The sequence below is a fragment of the Larimichthys crocea genome, unplaced genomic scaffold (genome assembly GCF_000972845.2).
Source record: "Larimichthys crocea isolate SSNF unplaced genomic scaffold, L_crocea_2.0 scaffold417, whole genome shotgun sequence".
Lineage (NCBI taxonomy): Eukaryota > Metazoa > Chordata > Actinopteri > Sciaenidae > Larimichthys > Larimichthys crocea.
Genome location: NW_020855421.1, coordinates 3,737 through 15,000, shown reverse-complemented (window position 1 = coordinate 15,000; position 11,264 = coordinate 3,737).

The window sequence follows — 11,264 nt, the reverse complement described above, 5'->3', positions numbered from 1 at the left end:
ACGCTGTCTTCACCGCGCAGTTGCTTTTTTCTGTTTGAATTGTTTCATGAAAAAAGCCAGCTCACGTCGTGCTGACTGACGAGGACTCAGCACGGACCATTCTTAACCGCACTGATGGTGGATTACTGGACCAGCATGAGAGGACGAGGTCCTGAACATTCAGACAGACGGTCCTCACAGGGACAGTCTGCCTCCTCAGGGACTGGCAGGATGTTTGAGCTCATGTGGAGGCTCTGTGATGTCTCAGGTTCAGGTTCCTTCACAACAAATAGAAAAAAGGGCTCCCTAGTCCAATAAACGAGGTGGTAAATGCAGGTATGGCTGCATTGATATACATTAGATTGCAAATCACTCCCATATGTGAATCACTCTGGGACAAACATTTGATTCTTTTATTCCGATGGTGTGTGAAGTCTGAGGTTCCCGGTCCAATGAAGAGTTCAAGTATCTTGTTGTCTTGTTCATGAGTGACTGGCGGGTTGGTTGCAGCATCGACAGTGATGCATCATTTACCGGACATTGTGGTTCAGAGGGAGCTGAGCCTGAAGTCAAAGCTCTCGGTCTTCCGCTCATCACCTCTGGTCATTGGGTACGGTCGGGTGTCTGGACATCTGCAGGGAGCTCGGGTAGGAAAAAGAGCCAGTTAAGGTGGTTCAACATTTTTGATCAGCATCCTCCTGGAGCCTTTCTTTGGGGGCGTTCCGCACGTCCAACTGAGCGGAGACCCCGGGCAGAACGACTGCTGAGGGACTACATAGCCCATCTAGCCTGGAAAACACCTCCATGTGTTGCTGGGGGAGAAGGACGTCTGGAGAAGCTCTGCTAAACCTGCTTGCATCACAACCCGACACCGAGTAATCGAAGAGAATGATGGATGGATGGATGGATGGATGGATGGATGGATGGATGGATGGATGGATGGATGGGCGTGTTTCTGGGTTGCGTGTAGTGTTACTCCACATCTCTTGTACTCTTCACGATATCCACACAACATCTGATTTCTAAGTGTTTGAAGCTTTCGGTGCGCTTTAGCGAGCGAGCAGCAGCAGCAGACCTTTATTACATGCCAAACATTCTTCCCGGTCCAAGGGACGTAGTCTCTGTGACTTCCCCGCAGACTGTCTAAAACCTGGACGTAGTCTCTGTGACTTCCCCGCAGACTGTCTAAAACCTGGACGTAGTCTCTGTGACTTCCCCGCAGACTGTCTAAAACCTGGACGTAGTCTCTGTGACTTCCCCGCAGACTGTCTAAAACCTGGACGTAGTCTCTGTGACTTCCCCGCAGACTGTCTAAAACCTGGACGTAGTCTCTGTGACTTCCCCGCAGACTGTCTAAAACCTGGACGTAGTCTCTGTGACTTCCCCGCAGACTGTCTAAAACCTGGACGTAGTCTCTGTGACTTCCCCGCAGACTGTCTAAAACCTGGACGTAGTCTCTGTGACTTCCCCGCAGACTGTCTAAAACCTGGACGTAGTCTCTGTGACTTCCCCGCAGACTGTCTAAAACCTGGACGTAGTCTCTGTGACTTCCCCGCAGACTGTCTAAAACCTGGACGTAGTCTCTGTGACTTCCCCGCAGACTGTCTAAAACCTGGACGTAGTCTCTGTGACTTCCCCGCAGACTGTCTAAAACCTGGACGTAGTCTCTGTGACTTCCCCGCAGACTGTCTAAAACCTGGACGTAGTCTCTGTGACTTCCCCGCAGACTGTCTAAAACCTGGACGTAGTCTCTGTGACTTCCCCGCAGACTGTCTAAAACCTGGACGTAGTCTCTGTGACTTCCCCGCAGACTGTCTAAAACCACAGTTTGTGTTACGTAGGTTTCATTTAGCAGCCACAGAGATTGTTGGTTGTTTGTTTGTTGTTGTTGTTGTCTGTTACTTAACGGTTGATTAAAAGTTTCTTTGTCTTCATCAGTCTCAGTCAGTCTTCGTCAGTCTCCGTCAGTCTTCTGCAGAGAGCGTGTGCGGCAGCACAGAGTGATCATGAACGCCGTCAGAGTGAGAAAGTTTGACTTCTTCCCGCTGAGACAAAGTGAGAGTTTCTGGTCTTCAGACTCAGAACAGAACCGGGGTTCTGGTTCAGTGACGCCGCTGTGGGAAGAAAAGCAGTTTCACTTCCTGTTGCTTGACACACTCATCTGTGGATTTCTGTTTGACACGCTGACAGATATTTACATCTTCCTCAGTTCAGTGGAGGTCAGGTCACAGGTGGATGAACCAGAGTGAACATAGATCCACATGTTAATCCCAAACGTCTTCGGATCAGACCAGAATCTGGGTGGACTCGATCAGAACCTCATCGATCTGCTCTGAAGAACTCGTCCTTCAGTCTGAATTTCACTGCGTTGAATCCAGATTTCCAAACACGTCCTCTGTCACATTAAATTGGATCTTGGGACTTCCTCCTGGACGACATCACTGATATCGAAGGCACGAGACCCGATCTGTCTCCTCCCTGCAGAGTCCACATCCTCGGATCAACCATGTCCTTTAAATGTAAAAGTCTGACCCTGCACAGGACGCCTCAGGACAATGACATTATTTTGAACTGCAGTGACGTTCAAAGTTTATCAGTTTGGGAAACGTGTCTTTATGGTTAAATACATCGTGTGTCTGTGCAGACAGGATAATGAGTCATATGTCCAACAACTAATGTCCAGGTTTCAGCCAACATTCATGTCTCCATGAACAGATATCTGCTCATGTTGGATGCAGGTAAACAGTACGTGTGCAGAGATGCATGATGATGATTCAGCTTCATGGTTCCCACGCTGAGGAACCCGACTTATCTTGCGTCGTCCGTCACGTATGGAATCCGCATTTTTGTGTCAACCACAACATTCAAAATATAAGTTTATATTTTACCTGCTCGTAGTCCAGCTCTCCTCCGACTCCCCCCACCACGTGGTCTCGACCCGTGGCGACCCACGACCCTCGGTCCATTTACGTGTTGATGTACAGAACATGTGCTGATGGACCTTTCTGCTCTGTAGCGCCTCCATCGGTCCTCATCATAATCTGATGTCACATTTCTAGGTATAAAGATACTTCAGTCAGTCCCAGCAAAATACCATAGCAGTGGAAAACACTGGATGATCTTTCGTCAGTTCAGCTGTTATCAGTCTGTTAGAACATCACAGAGTTTGACGAATGTCGCGGAGGGAAACGCCGCGCACACACACCTGTTCCTTCAATACACTCCTAAATAAAGTGGAGCGGGATTACCCGAAACCTGACACACTTTGATCAGTTGAAGTATGTGTCATGGCTGCAGCTTCACAGCACGACGTCACCCTGATACCATCAACACTGCACTCAGATCAGCGTGTCAAAGGTCGGTTACACAGCAGATGTCACGGGACGTCCTGCGGTCTGACACCAAGTCAGCTTCAACAAGCAGCAGCCGACAGATTCATCAAGACTTCATGTTCACACATTAAAGATACTCCAAGTTATAAACCCCAGTTTATTATTTATGATGACTTGTCTTTATCAAATCAGATTTTATTTGTACAGCCCAAACTCACAAAGTCCATTTTCCTCTGAGGCTTTACAATCTGTACAGGGAGTGACACCCTCTGTCCTTAGACCCTCGGTTCCAGTGAGGAAAAACTTGCCCACAAAAACCTTTAACAGGGAAAAAAGGTGGAAGAAACCTCAGGAAGAGCCACAGAGGAGGGATCCCTCTCCCAGGACGGACAGACGTAGAATGGATGTCACGTGTACAGAACAAATCAACACAAACATATTGTACAATTACAATGAATTTTACTTTCATTTCCACCTCCTCCTCCCGAGGTGAGCTGGTACCCACATGAAGGCTATTTCCAGCACGTAGTGATGAGAAGTTCACTTCTTTTCAGGGAGTCGATCATTTGACTCAGCTCACCAAGAAGAGCCGGCTCTTCATCTGACCACTTATACCAGGGGCCCCGCAGCCACCAGGGGCCCCCAAAATGCAAGTTCAGCCTCAATAAACTTTGGCAAAGTATTCTCCCAAACTTTTGTTGGCACTTTTTTCAGGAACATGCTGCATTTGTTACATTTATTAATGTGTTCTAGCCTGTTTTCCTCTTAAAATGTAACAGACTGTTGCATCGCCTCAGATCATCAGTTTGACAAAATAGGGGCCCCCAAACAGCATCTTGCATAGGGCCCCCAAACAGCTAGAAACAGCCCTGCCAGGGGTGTGCAAACTTCTTTTAAAGAGGGACAGAGTTGACAATGTGAAGATGCCTGGGGGCCAATACTAACGTTTTAAAAAAGAAAAATACCAATAAAAGTTACATACAAATGCACTGATCTGTAAATATTTATTTTCATTGTCAGAGTCTCTTGCTCTTGTCTTTAACAAAATCACTGAGAAAGTCATATTTAGTGTCACTACAGATAAATAACAGCAGCAGTTATGTCCTTAAAGGTTCCAATGCTTCATTATGTCAACCAGATCAATCAACTTTTACACTGACTGTTCCCTTGTTTGGTTTGACTGGTTGGAAAGCATGGAGCCAAACATTATCACCCAATTCTGGGTTTCACCTCCTCCAGCCTCTCCTCCTCCACCTCCTCCAGCCTCTTCTCCTCCACCTCCTCCAGCCTCTCCCCCCACCTCCTCCAGCCTCTCCTCCTCCAGCCTCTTCTCTTCTCTTCACCGGGCCCAGCCTCTTCTCCTCCACTCCTCCCCAGCCTCTCCTCCTCCACCTCCTCCCCTCCCCTCCTCCACCCCTCCAGCTCTCCTCCTCCAGCTCTTCTCACTCCACCTCCTCCAGCCTCTCCTGCGCTCTCCTAGCAGCGTCACTGACAGAAATGTATTGATGATGACATGAACAGTGCAACAATCATCAGTTTTTGATGACACGGTTACAGAGGACTAACCTGAGTTTCACAGTTAATCATGAGTATGGATGTAACCATCACATTTGTAATCTGAGGTTTTATTTGTATTTTTCTCTAAACTTTCATTGTTGCTGGTTTTTTTAACAGACTGCTCTGCCTTTCAACATACATAATTCATGAAATAGTGTATCTGTTTGGCATTAAAATAGCGTTTTAAAAATCTTTGCACTGTTGAGGCTCTACAGTTCCTAATAATAATAATAATAAAATAATATAAGAATATAATAATAATACATGTTATTTATCAGCACTTTCAGTAAAACTCAAAGACCTTGCCAAGATGACTGAGACTTGTAGTTTGATGGAGGATCTTGAAGTGGACGCTGCTTTATTGGGAGCCAGTGAAGGTGTTGCGGATGGTGTAAAACGATTTCTTTGACTAACTTACACTTTGGACTTCTAAAGAAGTCTCTTATGGTCCACTTTTCTTTCTTAACACATCCAGGCTGCACGGGTCTCGTTTACTAAAGTGTAACTTTGTTTTGTGGACAAACTGCAGGAGACTAAAAACCTTTGAACAAGTGCAGGGACATGTCCTCGTGTTGTCCACCCTTCCCCTTCCTGAGTGATTTCCTGTCACAGAACAGGGAGGGACACCCTGAAGGTGAAAGTGTTTGTTCAGACTCCATGTTGAGGTCGCAGAGCAGAAGGAGGAGAATGAAGGCTGAGCAGGGTGAGTGTTATCCAACATTTGATTATTACATTATTTTAGTTATTGTCTCAACACAAACTACTTCATTTCTCGACTCGCCGGTGTTTCGGTTCAACGAGTGACCGTGTTAACTGGTGCCCGTCAGTGTGACGCAGTTTTCAAACAGCAAGAGAACACGTAGCTGTCGTCGTGAATGCCTCTAGTTTTTTCCTCGTCTAACGTTCCTCAGTGTGTTTTTCAGAGACGGTGAAGAAACTTTTGAACATTGTGACACTAAAAAGATTTTCACAGCGACCAATCAGAGAAATTCAACTTTGATCGACAACCCGTCGGTCTCAGCAGCAGCAGCAGCAACTCTCGCGAGATCTGGCAACGCAGTTATAAATTCAGTTCAGTAGAGTTTTTATTGGAAAATAATCAATATTACCAAAGTCCACAAATAATACAACTCATTAACGAGATGAGGAAATAAAACCCAATTCATTAAGTTCAATAACATAGGATATTATCCGTGTGTGTGTGTGTGTGGGTGTGTGTGTGTGTGGTGTGTGTGGTGAGAGAGCGTGTGCGTGTTTGGTGTGTGTGTGAGAGTGTGTGGTCTGTAATAATGTGTGTGTGTGGTGTGTGTGTGTGTGGTGGGTGTGTGTTGTGTGTGTGTGTGAGCTATAATGGAGGAGTTGGGCTCACTTCCTTTGATCAGTGGTTGTAGAATTTGATTGGCTCTTTTTTGGATCCTAATTAAAAGTTTGAACTGGCGAGTTCAGCTCTGCATTCATTTTGTTGGGTGTTCCTGTGCACGGAGAATGCTCTTAACAAGGCTTCTATGTGGCGGTTTGGCAATTGTTTCTCTGATTCTTGATTTTATAGAGGACCCTACATCACTACCCTACAGTATGATTGGTTCAACTAGATATGTGAAGGATTTTGGAGCCAGATTCTAACAGGTATATCTATATTTAAAGAATGTTTCAGAGCATAGAAAGCCCTTCTTCACTGTCTCTGAGATTATTGACGGCCACATTGAATGTCCTGAACATCATTTGAAGGAATGGTGATTTCAAGTGAAACTTTTTCAGCTCTCAGACTGACTGAAGTCCAGAAGATGGAGGAAGAGGAGGACAGAGCAGAGTCTCCAGGTCCAGCTGTCTGTCTATGAAGAGTGACCGGTCCAAATGAACCTCTAAAGTTCAGACATGAACCTGGACCCAGAACCAAAGTAAGAAGACTGTTTTTACTGTAAACTGACCTGAGGAAGATGATGCATTGATGATGAAGACAAACTGGTCAAAGACTTGTCTTCATGATGCAGAACTATGAGTGCAGATACTGTTTCAAACTCAGATGGATCTTGTTTTTAATTCCTGCAAGAAAACACCTGAGAACCTCCATTTCAGAATTAACCTGGAAGAAAATCTTCAGATATGTTTGCTCTCATGTTGAAGTCGCTGTAAAGATTTGTAACTCTTCCAAATGTGAAAGAATCTGCTTCAAACGTGTCGTTCATTTCCAGAGTCTTCCTCAGATCAGCTGCCGATCCACCAAGTGCATCTAAATCACTTCATCATCATGAATGTGCGCATGTGGTGAAGAAGTCCATTTAGTAGAAAAGCTTTGCTCACCTTGATGAACACTTTGCTTTCACATGTGAGCTCATGGACTGTCAGTTGCCTAGCGGTCAGGAGGCAAACTACAAGAAAACACTCGTCAGGTGGCGACGAACATTGTGTTTTATAAAAAACTCATCCAAAATCTAAAGACTTTACCGACAATAAAAGCCATCCATCACATCCAACAATCCAATGCTCTCCAACTCAACTCCAATTCTCCACAACTCTCAGCCACCCAACAAACACGCTGACTTCCTTTAAGACAAATGTTATTGGTCACATGACTAATTAGTTCAGACCATTAACAGGTGTTTTTGGCATATTTACATAATCAACAAATACAATAGATACCGTATAAAACACTATTTACAAACCCATATCCCATTATCAAAACACCAAAATAATATACATGAATCAGGGTTGCAAAATTCTGGGAACATTCAAGGTGGAAACTTTCAATGGGAATTAACTGGATTTTATGGGAATCATCAGGAATTTACAAAACGTAGAACAGTGGACGTTAAATATAGTTGGAAAATATAGTTTTATCATCATCTTGACTAAAACAACCAGATTTCCTGCAGGTCCACTTGAATATCTGCCTTCCTCACATGCACAATAGCACACTGCTTACTGCAGGCTGCTGAGGCCACGCCCCCTACCTGCACAGTGATCCTTGTACCTGGACCACACTTAGAGCCCAGGCACACAGAGACTGTTTGAAGACACACATTTGAGTCTGTGGACTACAAATATGGTTCAATGAAAAATATTCAAACTTGATAAAGTTCTACTTACAAATAAATCGCTGGAATGTTTTTTATCTCTATGATACAGTCTGTTTCAATTACCCACAATTCACAGTTAATTCCACATAACATTTCCACAACTGAATAAAACATGTGGGTGTTTGCAGAGTTTCAGTCCAACAGACGGAGAGCAGAGTCTCCAGGATACCATCTGTCTGTCTATGAAAGTGACCGGTCCAAAGTCTTCCTCAGACTTCAGTGATGGACTGGACCCCTAGACAACAAAGTAAGAGACTGTTTTTACTGTAAACTGACCTGAGTGAAGATGATGCATTGATGATGAAGACTGAAAGATTTGGTCTTCATGATGCAGACATGCTGTGTGTGCCGTACACTGCTGGGCTACCACAGTTATTTAGAGACTTCTAACCTCAGTTTAAAAACCTAAATAACTCAAGCGAGCTGCTCAAAGTGAAACAGTGAAGGAGTATCAGCTCTCTTTAATGGAGGACTTTTATTGTGAAAGAGCTGCAGGAAGTGCTGAGTTTGTTGTAATGAAACAAACGACAGGCAGATGACTGAAATGTTTAATGAGACAGACAGACAGGAAAGCTGTTAATGAATGTTCATGAAATCAATCATCTTCATCACGACTGAAAGCTGAATTCAAACAGAAATAAACGACACTTTTACTGTGTGAAATACTTGATGCTTTCAGAAAGTGTCGTCCAATCTGGATCTTTGTACCACAGTCAACAAATCATCGAGTGATAAAGAAATGTCTTCACAGAGAGAGGAAGAGGGAGGCCATGTTCCTGTGGAGGAGCAGCCGTCCTAGCTGTGTTTGGTGTCAGGACGTCCTGAAGGAGTCCGGTCTCTACCAGCTGTGGACACTGGTCTGGCAGACACGCATCACCTCATACGGGACCAGTCTGCTTCATCAGGAGACTCCTCCTGTCCCCAGTGTGGAGACAGATCCAGAACAAGACGTGACTGCAGACAGCCATCAGACCGAGCACTGTCCAAAGTAAACTGTCCATTTTCCTTCTCTGAGATATGCTTCTACCCATCACTTTTTTTGCTGATGAAATAATCAGCAGATGGTCACATTTTCTTGTTTAGTCTCAAACTTGTTTTCTTTCTCTGTTTCAGTGAAGTGGTGGTCTGCAGGAGGTTTTAGATGAACATAAGATCAGTCTGAAGACCAGATGTGAAACGTGTGGACGAAAGGAAGTGAATGAAACAGGAAGTTGGAACCCTCCTCAACAAGGATCTACACTGAGCTCTACATCACAGAGGGAACGAGTGAAGAGGTTCATACCCAACATGAGGTGAGGCAGCTTGAGACAGCTTCCAAGAAAAGAGACCCTCCATGAACACTCCCACCAAATGCCAACGACATTTAAAAGCCTTACCTGACCAACAGAGACACATCAGAGTCGCTCTGACCAACGCGTCGCTGGCGTTGGAAAAAACCTTCTCAGTGCTGAAGTTCACTCTGGACTGGGCAGAGGGCTCGAGAACCAAGATGTCAGTCCTGGTGGTTCGGCTGCTCTCGTTCAAGGGAGCGGAACTTGATCAAAGATGAGCGTTTCAAGTCTTCTCACGCTGCTCCATGTTTCCATCCAACATTACAGAAGGTCACAGCAGAGAAGCTCGCTGTCTGTAAACTTCTGTTCAGCTTTGAACGGCCTGGATGAAAGCAGACTTTCACTGTGATTTCAACAACAAAGAGCTCGTGGTCTGATGTCACACAGGAGTCATCAGTCCAGCGTGCTGTTGACACCTCATCAAGGGAATCTGCTTCCCTCGGCTCTCATCTGGATAACTTCCAGACCTGCAGCAGCCAATCAGATCCCCCTTCATGTGTTGAAGGGTAACAGAAGTACGAGGCGTTCCTGACGCTCAGAAGGAGGAGTACTTCAGGAGGAGAGTCGTGATGAAGATCTTTCCAGCAAATCAATCTCACACACAAGACCTCCAGGAGCCTCCACATCATAGTGTCTGATCCCAGTCTTCCTGGATCACGGCAACAGTTCTGGACCACATTTGACCCAGACCAGAGAGGAGAGCTGCCTAAGACCCTGACGGACCTGTACTCACACTTCCGCCTGGTTCAGACAAAGAGGAAGAAGAAGAAGTACGATGAAGGACATGATAACGAGTCCACAGGAGCTGACGGAGGCTGACAGGGGAAGTTCTTCTGAAGCTGGGGAGGCTGGCGTTTGAACAGCTGGAGAAAGAAACATCAATGTCTAACCAGAAGACCCTGGGCATGTGGTCTGGGATGTTCACAGAGGCCTCGGTGTAACTCAGGAGTTTTGTACACAGATCTTCAAAAGAGAGAGTGTGATCTTCCAGAAAACAGTCTACTGCTTTGTTCATCTGAGCGTTTCAGGAGTTTCCCGCTGCAGTCTACCTGTGTCCACTGTGTTACAACCAACAGAAGACAGAGGTGCGAAAGGACTTCCGGGAGAAGACTACAGTGACTCGACCCTGGATGTCTTCCTGAAGAAGTCATGGAGAAAATCCCTTCAAGTGAAAATGGGTCACCTGGACTGTTTGTTCGCTTCCTTCATGGCTCTCTCTGGAATCCAACCAGAGACTCTTAGGAGGCCTGCTGGGTCAGAGAAAGACCAGTTCAAGGAAGCAATCCAGAGAGCCATCAACAACCTGAAGGAGATGAACAGTTATGGTATCTCTCCTGACAGAAGCAATCAACATCTTCCCTGTCTGATGGAGATGAAACGATGACTCAGTCCATCAGGAGATCCAAGAGTTACCTGAAGTCAGAGAACAGATCAGAGAAGAGACTCTCTGGAGATCAACGCTTCTCAGCTCTGCCTACATGCTGCAGATGTCAGAGGAGGTTCTGGATGAGTTTGGACCTGGACAAGTTCAACACATCAGGGGAGGGACGACGGAGACTGTTCCAGCTTGAGGAACTGCAAAAGGCTGAGTAATTCCCAGATGGTGATTTCAACATTATAAAGCAACGTAAAGGCTGAAGCCCATCAGTATTAGAGTAAAGATACACACTTTACACACAATGCACAATATCAAACTTCAACTCAACTACAAACGTCTAGAAAAATCATTTTGTGTTATTGCTATCAAGTCAGTGAACACAAGTATCTTCCTGTCATCTTCTAACTGTCCTTTGTTGGGCTGAGGAGGCTCCACACAAACCCGCAGAAGAAACTGGAGGACTGGAAGAGTTTGTGCATAAAAATGTTTGACAGTCATCACTTGAAGGTTGTTCATTCCAGTTTTCATGCACTTTTGATATATGTTTTTTGTTTCTCAGCAGTTTCTGAGCTGTTTCATATGAAGGACTGTTCTGTCCATTTCACACTTT